The sequence below is a fragment of the Electrona antarctica genome, assembly GCF_951216825.1.
Source record: "Electrona antarctica genome assembly, chromosome: 9".
Lineage (NCBI taxonomy): Eukaryota > Metazoa > Chordata > Actinopteri > Myctophiformes > Myctophidae > Electrona > Electrona antarctica.
The window spans coordinates 31,651,980-31,665,694 of record NC_136790.1 but is presented as its reverse complement, the minus strand read 5'-3'; positions in this window follow the sequence as shown (position 1 = coordinate 31,665,694).

Below are 13,715 nucleotides of genomic sequence, written 5' to 3'. Positions count from 1 at the left end.
AAAGCTTTCTGAAAGAGAAATTGTTACTTATAAAGCAAATTACCCTTTACTCAAAATGGTAAAGGCCATATAACGTAATTAAGATTTAGAAAATGTGTCTTTTGTAAAATAGTATATAGGATTATGGATGTATGATATTACTGTATGTCCTTGTATAGTTTTTCCGTGCCATTTTACACACCTGAAAAAAGTACTTTGTCACCTCCTATTTTTGCACAGATTTTATATGAACATGAATAATCACGCAGTGGCTACGCTACATTCAAACCAGCCAGATTTAAGAGTGTATGGTTGACTTGATATTGTTCCACAATGGTCTTAAAAAATGGACAGTAATTGTCCCATTAATGAAAGGGGTAATTCTGTGTAATTAAAGTAAATAGAAAATACGGTAGCACGATTTATTTTTATTTTATTTTTTTACATTCCAGCTTAATATGGAATTTGAAGCTTTGAAGTTGCTGTTCTGGCAGTTCTAAATTATACCTTTCATCAGCCAATCAGAAGAAAATGGCCACCTGACATCCTCAATCATAATTAGCTTTTGAGCTTGGCTCCATGATGTAATCAACGACCAGTAAACTATATTCCCACTGACAAATCAACATTGAATACTTAATTGAAGTGTAAAAATAAAACTTCCTCAATTATAGCTTGATGAAACGTTTTATTTTCAAGATCATGATGGCCGACATTTTTCACTGGATCTGTATATACAAAGTTGACAAATATACTGTGATTTGATTTGATTTTATTAGACGTCAAGCAAGAAAAACAAGTTACATCATGTTCATCTAAGAAGCACCAAGGCTAAAAAAAAGTAGCTGTACCATTATTTTTCATTGATTTGGATCATGAACCTGGCTTCATTTATTGAAATCCATAAAGTCGTATAGGTTTATAGAGTGTATGCACGTGACTTCATCATCATACCCGGAATTAATGCGGGAACGCCTACTGAGTGGCAAAAAACTACTTTCTGGCCTTGACAGCCCATACATCCAAACAGAAAAGTCAGAAAAATCTGATTGCATTAAACAACGTTAAACTTGATTTGCCACAGACTTTATGCATGTGCATACCCTCTATAGCTGTCACTGTAGTAGACTGGAGACTAGACTAGCTGAGGTATCCCCATACAATGGACATGATGGAAGTGAGTGAGGCATGTTAATGGATTTATCTGCTGTTTCCCATGACCTTAAAATCGTCTCTATTTTGAGCATGTTGAATATTAATATAGGTGAATATTTCCCCCAAATTTCCATTTCTTTTTTAAAACAGCAAAGCAAGTCGACATTATGATAAAATAATAGGTGTTTAATGCTCATATGGACACAAATGAAAGTATTATTACTTGCGCAAGCAGAGTGCGCAAGTACTGCGATCGGCTGGGTATGTATGTATCTCAGTGTACTCCACCGGCCAATAAGGGACCACTATTCTTGGTGACGTAACTAAGGTAAGTTTCAAGGTTGGTATAAGGTCAATAACGGGTCTAAAGGTTTTAGAATAGCAGAGAGCTCTAGGACTCGGAGCAGCAGTCGTACCCAGACAGCAGAGAGCTCTAGGACTTGGAGCAGCAGTCGTACCCAGACAGCAGAGAGCTCTAGGACTCAGAGCAGCAGTCGTACCCAGACAGCAGAGAGCTTTAGGACTCAGAGCAGCAGTCATACCCAGACAGAGAGCTCTATAGGGACTCAGAGCAGCAGTCGTACCCAGACAGCAGAGAGCACTAGGACTCAGAGCAGCAGTCGTACCCAGACAACAGAGAGCTTTAGGACTCAGAGCAGCAGTCATACCCAGACAGAGAGCTCTATAGGGACTCAGAGCAGCAGTCGTACCCAGACAGCAGAGAGCACTAGGACTCAGAGCAGCAGTCGTACCCAGACAGCAGAGAGCTTTAGGACTCAGAGCAGCAGTCATACCCAGACAGAGAGCTCTATAGGGACTCAGCGCGGCAGTCGTACCCAGACAGCAGCAGAGAGCTTTAGGACTCAGAGCAGCAGTCGTACCCAGACAGAGAGCTCTATAGGGACTCAGAGCAGCAGTCGTACCCAGACAGCAGCAGAGAGCTTTAGGACTCAGAGCAGCAGTCGTACCAGCAGTGGTGAGCGTACCTCATGGCGTGCTCTGCTTGCGGACAACCTACCTCAAACCCTAATCTACCCATAACCGCAAGCACGGGAGCAGCGCATGTTCGAGCGATACACCGACCGTTGTTCCCACATGTCGGACTAATTCTCCGTCGGAATTACCATCGGATCCCAAATGAACCCATATGGTTGACCAAATGAACCCATATGGTTGACCAGAGGCTCAGGGCTCTATACTGGGCTCTATACTGGTGTCTTAACTACAGCCCTGGATTAATTTAACTGAAATTTTACTTATCTGTCAGCGACTCAAGCTGGGGTCATCACATAACCGAATAGATCACTGCAACTTATTCAATTATGTCTCAACAGTGTTGACATAGGTGTGCACCTTCACACTGACACAATAGTCTGTGGAAGGGGGGAAAACACCATGGAAGCATTTACTGAGCTGGTCATTGGTTGTACCATTGCCTCATCCTCACTGGACAGCTGCAACATGAAAACATAGTTGGTGTATGAAATGATTTGGGCAGTTCTGGGTGTTAGCCCAAGTCATAGGGTTCATACAGTGAATCCATTATAAAGTAAGAATGTAATGAGGTAGGCTGTTTAAATGATGCCATCATTTTCACCTCTTCTTACAAAAAAATATAATTCAGTCCACACAATTAAGCGTACAATTTATTGACCGACAAGCCTAAAAGAGACCACTTTTTGTGGACTTCTGCTCTACTGCTGATTGTTAGTTGATCAGCTTAGTCATAAAACAATGGACACTCTTATGCTTCTGCAAGCATTCCTACTGTACCTAGAACAAACCAGCATCCACAGAGATATACTCAAAACGAAACATTAACTAATTTATGCCTCAGTGGTTTCTCCCATTTTTAACTCCAAGGCTCTGGCCAAAGCAAACGCGACTTGGTGTATTTATAAATAGGCAGAGAGAGAGAAGGGAACCCAGCATACTGTACGTGACTGGAACCATATGGAACTGGTGGAGAGCAACTCATCTTTGTGACAACATAGCGTGGCCGTCCCCCTCCACCCTCACTCTGTCTCATGTCACAGTTGTTCACCAAAGACTGCAATTGGAGAAGGTCAAGCGGTGGCTTTAGGACCAAGAACAAAGTGCTCGTGATTTTCAGAAAGTACATGCGGGATCTGAGAAGGAAATGGTTTTGCCGCCAAACACTCAATTACATGTAATTACAATAATTCAACCTTGGAGGACGGTTTATTCAATTTTATTATGAGGTTTTCTCTTTCATGTCACGTGTGGGTGGGGGTTGTGAACAGTGAACGGGACTATATGAAACAGATACTTTGTCTGAATGCCTTCATTTTTCCTTTTAAGTTCTGATGAGTTGAGACTATGGCCATTAACTTATCTGAAAGCTTGATATCTCTACACACCAAATGCCACTTGTCTGTATCATCTAGTGCAAACTAGAAATGTCAATCCTAGTAAATATGATAGTTATTAACTTTAATACCCAATTGTTTCATGAATAGTTAAATTTAAAGAAGTCTCAGAAAGAAGTTTTAAAATTAATACATTTTGGGTAGGCTATGAACGTGTAGATTCTAGGACAGAATCCTGTGTAACTCTTACCATACCATTAACAGCACCAATGCTCTCATATGTAACACATTTTCACTCCTCAGAGTCCTCAGTGATTCCAAATTACAATGATTCCTTACTGTTAAATGTCTAAATCTTTAGTTGATGCTGGATGTTTGGGCTGAACGGGGTGAGTGCTTATATTTTCCAACACCCGTCCTCTTCACAGGAGACAAGACTTTACAGATCCTCTGAATGTTACAGTAAACAACCTAGTTCCATAGCTCTCACTTTCAAGCCTTGGGTGTGTATAGAATTCCCCTTTCTTGGTGTCCATAAACTCAACCTCACATTACAAAAACACTCGGCAAATATCAGTCCACTCAGCGTCACAGGGTCAGTCTGTTGAACACCGAGGTACACACCACACGCTGATGGAAGACTGAGAACCCAGTGTGATTGATAGTCACTTTTAATTTCATTTAAGGTTCAGTGTGTGTTTCTCGGCTGAAATATAGGCCCCTTAACAAGACCAAATCACAGGCAGAGGGGAAGGCTTTGAAACGAGGCAACCCTTGAACCAGAAAATAATCAGGGGGACTTAGGCATGGCACTGCGGCCGGAAATTCGCTGTGAATACTGGTTTCAACCATGACCATTTGAGATCCTGACATTTTGGCTTTCACATTGATTTCTCTCTTCACTGTATGCCATATAGTCAATGTAGGCTTCCTCTGACCTAGAAATTGATTTTTGGAGCAGCCAGCAAAAAACCAAAAACCTGATGCACACCTTTATCCATGACACACACACACACACACACACACACACACACACACACACACACACACACACACACACACACACACACACACACACACACACACACACACACACACACACACACACACACACACACTTATTTATTTATGCACACATGCACGCACTCTCTCACTCACTGTCTCACATCAGACGAGTGGCATGCGTTCTCCTCTTTTAACATCACAGAGATTGCCACTTTCCTGTTCATCCTGTGAACCCCCCCCCCCCCAACCCCTGGTATTCCTCCTCTTCTTCTTCCATTGCGGAGGCACAAATTGTGGTCGTGAGTTTAGGCCAAGTCTCCCCACAGCTTGTACTGATTACTAAGTAGACAAGCACCCATGGTTAGATGGAACCAGGTCCCTGCACTGCTCGTTTCACTGCCTTCATATTTCAGAGTGACAGCCTCTGAGGTTTCACTGAAGGACAGGAGACCCCCTTGAAGGTCAAATGGACATAAAATCAGTCTGCTTTAAGTTATATTCACCGTGGTGCGGGTTCATACATATTATGCAGGTATTTTACAGCAACTTCACAATGAAGTGAACAGAATGCAAGTCATTGATGAAGCCCAACCTCAGATATTGGAATACGTAATTTAGTTTTGAATAAACAACGCTGTACCACATGCTTTGCATGCGGATGTTGTCATCGGGCTTCTTAATGCCAGCCACACAGTAACATCCTTCAGAGTTCATTTAACTCTGTGTAAATATGGACCGGTAAAGGATCTGTGTATTTAACCCATTTAGGACAGAGGCCTATTCTAAAACGCCTTCTAAATCCTCACCTAAGATTTCTGGAAAAGCTTCAAATATTTATTAAAAAATGACAAAAACAATTATGTTGCTATATACTAGCAACAAGAACCCCAAAAGGCCATTACCCCTATTCTGCGACTGTCATAATATGCAAACATTCTGCAAACATAGCAGATCTAGAAGCTCATGGGGCTATTTTTGGGAAATGGGGGAAAAAAAGAGGGCACCAAATATAGACCCCTGGTGGTCTTTAAATCATTGGTTTTCAACCTTTTTCATATCAAGGCTCATTAATTCGGTATTTGAGCCACGGACCACCATATGATGAGATTTAGCCTCAGACCCAAAACTTTGAATATAATCATATAGTACTTCTTGTAAATTAAGTAATGCTGTTTACAATAATGTAACTCTTGAGAGCGTAAAATGAAACCGCTCTCAAGAGTTAAAGATCTATAAGGGTCCATTTGGTTACAAACTCTCCATCATTTAGCTGGGGACCACCTGGAACCCCCTCGAGGACCACTGTTTGAAAACCACTGCTTTAAGTGGTTAATATGCAACTTCCACTCCCCCCCCCCCCCCCCCCTTGATACTGTTTTCCCTTTGCATTGTTTAAGCAGCATGTTGCCCTCGAGCCAATTAGTACAGGCAAACACATTAACAATCAGTGCATTGGCTTTAATGCACTGAACCCTCTTCAGCAGTAAATACCAACTGATGCGCAACAACTATTGTCATTCAGAAGGTCCCTGCTGTCGCTGCTGAAAGAGAGAGTTTCTTTTGAAATGGCAAACACAACTTGTTTAAGCTCCAGACAAAGACCAAAGGGATCGAGTCCTCCAATCCAATGGCTGATGGAGCATTGGAGCCTGATAAAGGCAGATTACAGTTAAACCGGCTCTTTCATTTAGCCAAACAGGCTGTTTTATGGTGTAACGAGGCAGGGTCATGACATATACCCCTGGAAGTGTCCGGTGTGATGACTCTTTGTTTAAAGGGAGCAGAGAGACCTTTTTCATTCACAGCCTGTGAAGTGGCTGTTGTCAGCTCAGCTTCTCAGACAGGTTTATAGGTCTCTTCAGAGGTAAATGGGCAGTTTTTAACAGTGGGAAACCGTAGAGGAACATCCAGCAGTGAAGGGCTTTCTTGGTTGGACTTGAACCTAAAGGTCATCACAAGGTACCTGTAGCCTATGTGTAGTCCAAGGAAGTTATTATTATTACTATTATTATTATGAAAAAAGAAAATAATAAAGATAAAGATATTTTGTGGCTTTTCTGTCTTTATTTAGGATAGTACAGTAGACAGAGAGGGAGTGACACGCGCAGCAAAGTTCGCTGGGCTCAGGAATCGAACCTGCGTCTAGCTGTCAGGCTGCATTAGAGCCTAGTATGTGCCTCTACCACTAGGCCATCTGCGCCCACTATTATACCTAAAACATAGACAGAAAACATGGAGAAAGAATAGGAGTGCCATGCATTGTGTGGTATACACTTAATGACTCGACTATTGGGTCGGCCAGTCAATAAATGTATATTATTTTTATAATCTCTGGGTGCTACCATTAAAGATTTTGTAGTGTTGTAATGTGATGGTTTCAAGGTTTTTATTGTCACATGCATATGGCAATAAAAAACGTTGTACTTCAATAAAAATTGAACTGGGAGCATTGAAGAGCATTGAAGCAAATATTTTCCTTTTTTTCATGTTTGAATACAGAAATATTTCTCTTTAGTCAGTTCATTGCACTAAATCTGCAAATGTTGATTTAAACTACTTCCATTTGGCATCGCAAGAGGGTTTTGATGTCTGGGAAATGGACTGACTTTAAGGTGTAATAAGAGAGAGGAAAAGAGAGAGGGAGAGAATTTTGAATACCGTATGTATATTCTGACAGCATAAGCACATATTTTGAAACTTTGTATTTTTCAATGTAGTTATTTACCTACTATATTGGAACGTTGCAATGTCACACCGCTCTGTTTATACACATTTATTTATTATAGTATGGCTATATATTTATAGCCATACTTTGGCTATAAATAACCAAACATTGAAATTGTATTATTTTAAGTACTTGCTTTGGCAATGTAAACATGTTTCCCTTGCCAAAAAAAGCTCATTTGAATTGAAATTGAGAGAGTGGGGGGGTTGTTATAACAATGAAAGGTAAAGTTAAGACAGGACCAAAGGAGCTTGACAAAAGAAGCATGCAGTTAAAAGACGACTTGCGCTTTGTATGCAAATCATCTGCCTTGAAGTCTGGCCTCCACATAATGTGAAAGCATGCAAGGAGAAGAGAGAAGACAAGAGATACGGAGACAGTGCAAAGAATCCCAAGCATGTTAGCTGGTATGGGAAGAAGTCCCTGACGCCAGACCAAGTGGCGGTGCTATTGTCATCTTCCTCATAGAGGCTCCTATTCTCAGAGACACAGACAGAACAAGGGAGCGATGGAGGGAGGGAGGGAGGGCATGGAAAAGGAAGAGGGTGAATAGAAAGACAAAATTACAACAGAGCAAAGAAAGAGGAAGGCGAAAAAAGAGTTTTATCCGTGGGAGAGTGGGCAGGCAAGAGAGAGAGAAAGAGAGAGAGAGAGTGGTGCTGCTAGCAACCGTTGGGGGGAGACAGGCGCCTGAAGGCTATGCTGGAGACAGAAGGGTGGGACGGAAGAAGTGAGGGGAGGGAGGGAGGGAGGGGGGGGCGGGCAGGAAGATGGATGAAGCGGACCCCTGCAGAGTGTCCGTCTCTGACTCCTGTCTCCGACTCCTCCGCACTCCCGTGAGCACAGAGGGAGACAGGAGGGACAGCAGTCTCCCAAAACACATCCGCTCTCTCTGTACTTCACTCTCTCCCTCTCTCTCTCTCCCTGACTACTTTTTTATAAGCAGGTTGACATCTGATCCTTATCCCATACACACTATCCCCCTTTCCCCAATCTCCTCTCTCTCTCTCTCTCTCTCTCTCTCTCTCTCTCTCTCTCTCTCTTTCCCGCTCATTAGGGCCCATTTTCACTTCAAAGCCCCTCCATTATCTGCCATCTCTGAGGGCAATTAGGAATGGGGTGGCTTTGAGCGGCAGGCACGGCCACAGCATTATGGCTACTCATCCCCTGTCGCGGGGGCCTTTGTGGGGGCCGCCGACATTGATGGAGGAGATGCTGGGGGCCCCATAACCCCCTCCTTCCCTCCTCCACCACCACCACCAACCCCACCTCCAGTTGGCCCCTCCTTTTGACTGGTAAATGGTGGAGTAAAACGGTGTGTAATTAAGTGGCAATCAAAGCAGGTCCTGTGTTGGGTGTGGGACAGAGCTGGCAGGGGGAGTTGGGGTGGGGTGGGGGCGTGTTTAGAGGGGCAAAGTCAGAGGGTTTGTGGGGGGGGGGGGGGTACTTTGGACAGCATGAGAATGGCTAGCACACAATGGGTGAGGCTATAGACCGCAGAGAGGTAAAACCCACTAGGGATTGAAATAAAGGCAATGTTTACTCACCTCCATTTATGGTGACAGTTTTGATGTGTGCACAATGATGTTGTAAAACTAGCTCACTACTTGTCTGTGGGCATTTTCATTTATGTTGCAACAAGCAAGCTACCAATAAAAATCTAACGTGAGACCGAACAAAACCATTTGAGGATAGACGCATATGGTAAAATGTATCTGCCCACAGCTGGAAGACTCAGAAAATGACTACAAAATTAAAGTATAACCGTCCTTTCCTTTTTGTGTGCATGTTCATGACTTCCGTCTTGTCATTTATGACGTCCCTTTACGAGTGTGGCTCATAGACACAGCAAGTGAAGCTGTCACCAAATAAATGTCTCATTATATTGCCTTTCTGCAACAACATTTGCCATTCCATAATGGTGAAACTATACACGCATATGGCCTCTCAGTGAGCGTTGAGTGTTATATGGGCTTTTCTTTTAGGACAGCGGTTACTGTGTTATTGCTGCCAAAGTAATGAAAAGGGTGAACAATAAAGTACAAAGTGAAGACAGCTGTGGCGTTAAAAAGAGCATTGTTAGAGGAGTTAAGATAAATGTGTTTTTCGCAATGAGTATCAGGTACTGTACAATGAAATTGTATGGGAGGTAGCTCAAGAAAACTGTGTAGACCTATAGGCTGCCTTATATTAAACTATAAACCCTTAGGATACGAGTTGCAGTCTGTAATATTGTTCTACTATGCATGAATGCCCTTGGTTCACCAAACTATAAGGCGTTGCAATTTTACCGTTTCACCACAAAATGACTTAAGGTACAGTACATACATTGACACAGTGAAGTACACAAAACCTGGCTCAATTCACCCTGCACCACATTTTCACCGCTAAAGTCTACAAAACAACAGATTCCGTTGCATATCTCTGCCCTAGAGGAATGCACTAAGTGTGCTGTGGCGGAGTGAGCTGATTTAGTCGTTCTTTGATGCTCCCTCTAGTTAGCCATCTCCCACTGTGCACTGACATCCTGTCAGCATGGAACCCCTTCTTATCCCCCGGGTTAGTCACTACATGACCACAATATCTGAGAGAGAGAGAGAGAGAGAGAGAGAGAGAGAGAGAGAGTGGTGCTGCTGCTCTGCTGCTGTGTGTGTGTGTGTGTGTGTGTGTGTGTGTGTGTGTGTGTGTGTGTGTGTGTGTGTGTGTGTGTGTGTGTGTGTGTGTGTGAGAGAGAGAGAGAGAGAGAGAGAGAGAGAGTGTGTGTGTGTGTGTGTGTGTGTGTGTGTGTGTGTGTGTGTGTGTGTGTGTGTGTGTGTGTGTGTGTGTGTGTGTGTGTGTGTGTGTGTGCGTGCGCGCGCGCGTGCGTGCGTGCGTGTGTATGTGTGTTACTATACTTGTGAGGGCCAGATGGGTTGGGATTAGGCTTTTAGAGATAGGTTTAGGGGTTATGGTGCGTTCAGACGGGCAGATGAAATTATGCAAAAACGCATCACAGCATCATTTGTGGCAGCTTCACACGTCACAGCTGCTTCGTAGCTTCACGTCGCTGGCTTCCATTGACAATGAATGGTAGACTGCATCGTTTCATCTGACCGTGTGAACGCAACATTAGAGTTGTCCCTATTTTAAACTTAGTTGTGCAGCAATATCACACACAGAAAAAGCAAATAATTGCACTTTGACTCTTTGTACGTTCAGCTTGACATTTCCTTAAGCAAGTATAGTTATACAAACCTGTGTGTGTGTGTGTGTGTGTGTGTGTGTGTGTGTGTGTGTGTGTGTGTGTGTGTGTGTGTGTGTGTGTGTGTGTGTGTGTGTGTGTGTGTGTGTGTGTGTGTGTGTTCGTGTGCGTGTGCGACTGTGCGTGTGTGCGTGTGTTTGTGTAAGCATGTGTGACTGCATGTATTGGAAAAGATGAATGTAGTATGAGCAAGTAGCCTATAGAAACAGAGGAAGAAGAAGGAATGAGACACAGTTTAGCAACTACAACACAGCTCATGAAACCTCTTATTTAAAAACCTTCAAAAGAAAACAAAAACGTTTATGATTCATAGAAAGAACGTGTATATATCGACAGCCTAATTTTCCAATGTAGACAAGCTCTGTGACAAGTAGGCACCAAACGTGTTGGTCTGCGGTTTAAAGCATAACCTCGGCTGGGTGGAATTAGGTGTAATAACTTTTTCAGGTAATTACAAATGCTTAGCTCTCGCAGTAAAAGCAATTCCCACTGCCTTCAAGGGCCTTTTTACGCTGTCATTTAAAATGTGCCAAGGAGTCAGGTTAAAGTAAACCCAGGTCTCACGCCACCTTAATTGTACAGCTCAAAGCGCCCGTGGGTGGTTGGGGTTTCAAGTAGCTTTAATTATTGTTGAGGTAACAAACAGGTAACTGAATCATTTGGAGAGTTTTGCCAGTGGGTTAACGGTTGAAACGGGTCAGAGCTTCGGTCTCACACAGCTTTATTCCCTGTAAAAAGTCTTGGAAGATAACATTAAGAACTAAACAACAACAACTAAACATTGTAGAGAGACAAATGTCTACATCTTATTTGTTTTACTTTATAGTTAATTTCCTTGCAGTAGCTTTATTTTTTAATTCAATTACAAGAACAAAAATAGATCATTTTCTCTCTTTCGCTTTCAATCTTTTTCTCTCCCAGTTTCTCTTGCTCTCTCTATAAAACACACACGCACGCACGCACACGCACACGCACGCACACACACACACACACACACACACACACACACACACACACACACACACACACACACACACACACACACACACACACACACACACACACACACACAGTCACACAGTCACACACACACACACACACACACACACACACACACACACACACACACACACACACACACACACACACACACACACACACACACACACACACCCTCTAACTTCATGTTTGTTGGGGAGGGTATTACACTTCCAACCCCCACAACTCGAAACAGCAAGCTGTGAACTCCTAATGAGTAATAATCCCTATCCTCGCCCCAGCTAGAAAGAGGGGAGTCAAACGGCGTCATTGACCCCAGCTCTCGACAGCACGTTCCAAAGATTAAGCAAACACTGGTAATTGCCCCTGAGATCAGGTTCTGTTTTGACTGTTTGTCGTTCACCCAATGCTTGATGTGCATTTGATCTGCAGTCGGATGGCAGTATAGCTCCTCTCTCACTCTTCACATCTTAACTCTGTGCAGAAGGACAGAAGGCTTGCAGCAAACTGACGGGCAAGCAGGGAGGTACACACATAATGTTGGCTCATATGACACTGGTAAAACGTGAATTAGCTGCCACTTACAGGAGGACGATGTGTGCACACCGTTTGGTGTGCACACATCTACGACGAAGTGGTAATGGTGTCACAAGATAATATTGTTTCTACTGAAAGAAAGCAAAAAAGCAAAAAGAGCACAATCCCAACCGATGAGGTCAGCTGGACACACACTCATGCACAACGCACGCACGCACGCACGCACGCACGCACGCGCACGCACACACACACGCACGCACGCACGCACGCACGCACGCACGCACGCACGCACGCACGCACGCACGCACGCACGCACGCACGCACGACGCACGCACGCACGCACACACACACACACACACACACACACACACACACACACACACACACACACACACACACACACACACACACACACACACACACACACACACACACACACACACACACACACACACACGTTGCAAGTAAAGGTGCACTTTAGCAAACTTGATCAAAGTCATGATTTACTGATAGAATGTTAACGATCTGCACTGCTAATAAAATCTATAAATCTATTTGAATTCTCTGACCTTAAAGTGATTTTGGACGCATTGGTGGAAAAACATTTCATGTTACAAATAATTTTAAATCTCTTTTTAATGGTACACACAAATCATGGTCGAGCAACCACAATACGCAGCAACAACTAAGTATTTAAAATGTGTTCCTTGATTGTGGAATAAATAGTATAGGAATTATTAGAATGCCTCCAAATGCGTAGCCTACATCACATGGTGGCAAATCTCAAACGTGAGAAACTAGCAAACAAACCAACAGCATTTAAGCTGTGTGAATCATCTGCACCACATGTATCCATGCTAAACGAGTTGATTATATTAATTACCTTGTTGCTCTTCTTCATCTAAAGCCACGTACGTATCTTTGGCAAGGACACAAAGATCTTGGTCACAGATTAGCTAATCTGCAGGCTTTGACAACAACATGGAGCACAAGTTTGTGGTTGAAGTGTGGAATGAAAAGCAGTTAAACAATAAGTGCTACAGGAGGGAGGATGCAAAAAAAAACTGTCACTCCCCTCTCACCACATCACGTCAATGCCACAGACAAATCCTTCAACTCTGAGAGTGTAGTGTACATGAGTAGGTGCCAAGTTTCAAATGTCCCTGCACGACTTCGATATTTTGTTTAGATTTTATCAACAGAAACCCCTAGACATAATTGTATACAGTATATTCAGTTGTCAGTTGTGCATGGTTTTGCCAAGCACTCAGGTTCTTTGTAAATGAGTGTTTGTGAAGAGATGAAGAAATTAAATAAATGATTATCAAGAGTATGTATATTGAAACTAATTTACTTGGCTGACAACAGTAGATAACAGTCTTTTTTTAACGTTGAAAATGAAATCATTCTAGGACTGCTTTCATTCAATGTGTTGCTTTGAGCACCATGACAATCTGACAAATGATTGTACATATGAGTCAGGAGCAGTTGCAGTCAGTCATGACAACCCCATAGCTAGCTGGAGCTGACCTTGTCAGAGAGCTCAGATCAGCATAATCGAGCTGGGAACTCTTTCAGTAGCCAAGAATGACCCCGGGAGATCAAACCATAGGCAGGGTTAATGCCTGCTGGAACCATCAAATGATCTGCTTTTCATTTCAGCTTGCTGGATCATCTCAACCAGTTTAAAGGTCTTTGTCAAGAAAAAGGGAAGATTTCTGCTAGTAATTGTGAGACCTCAATT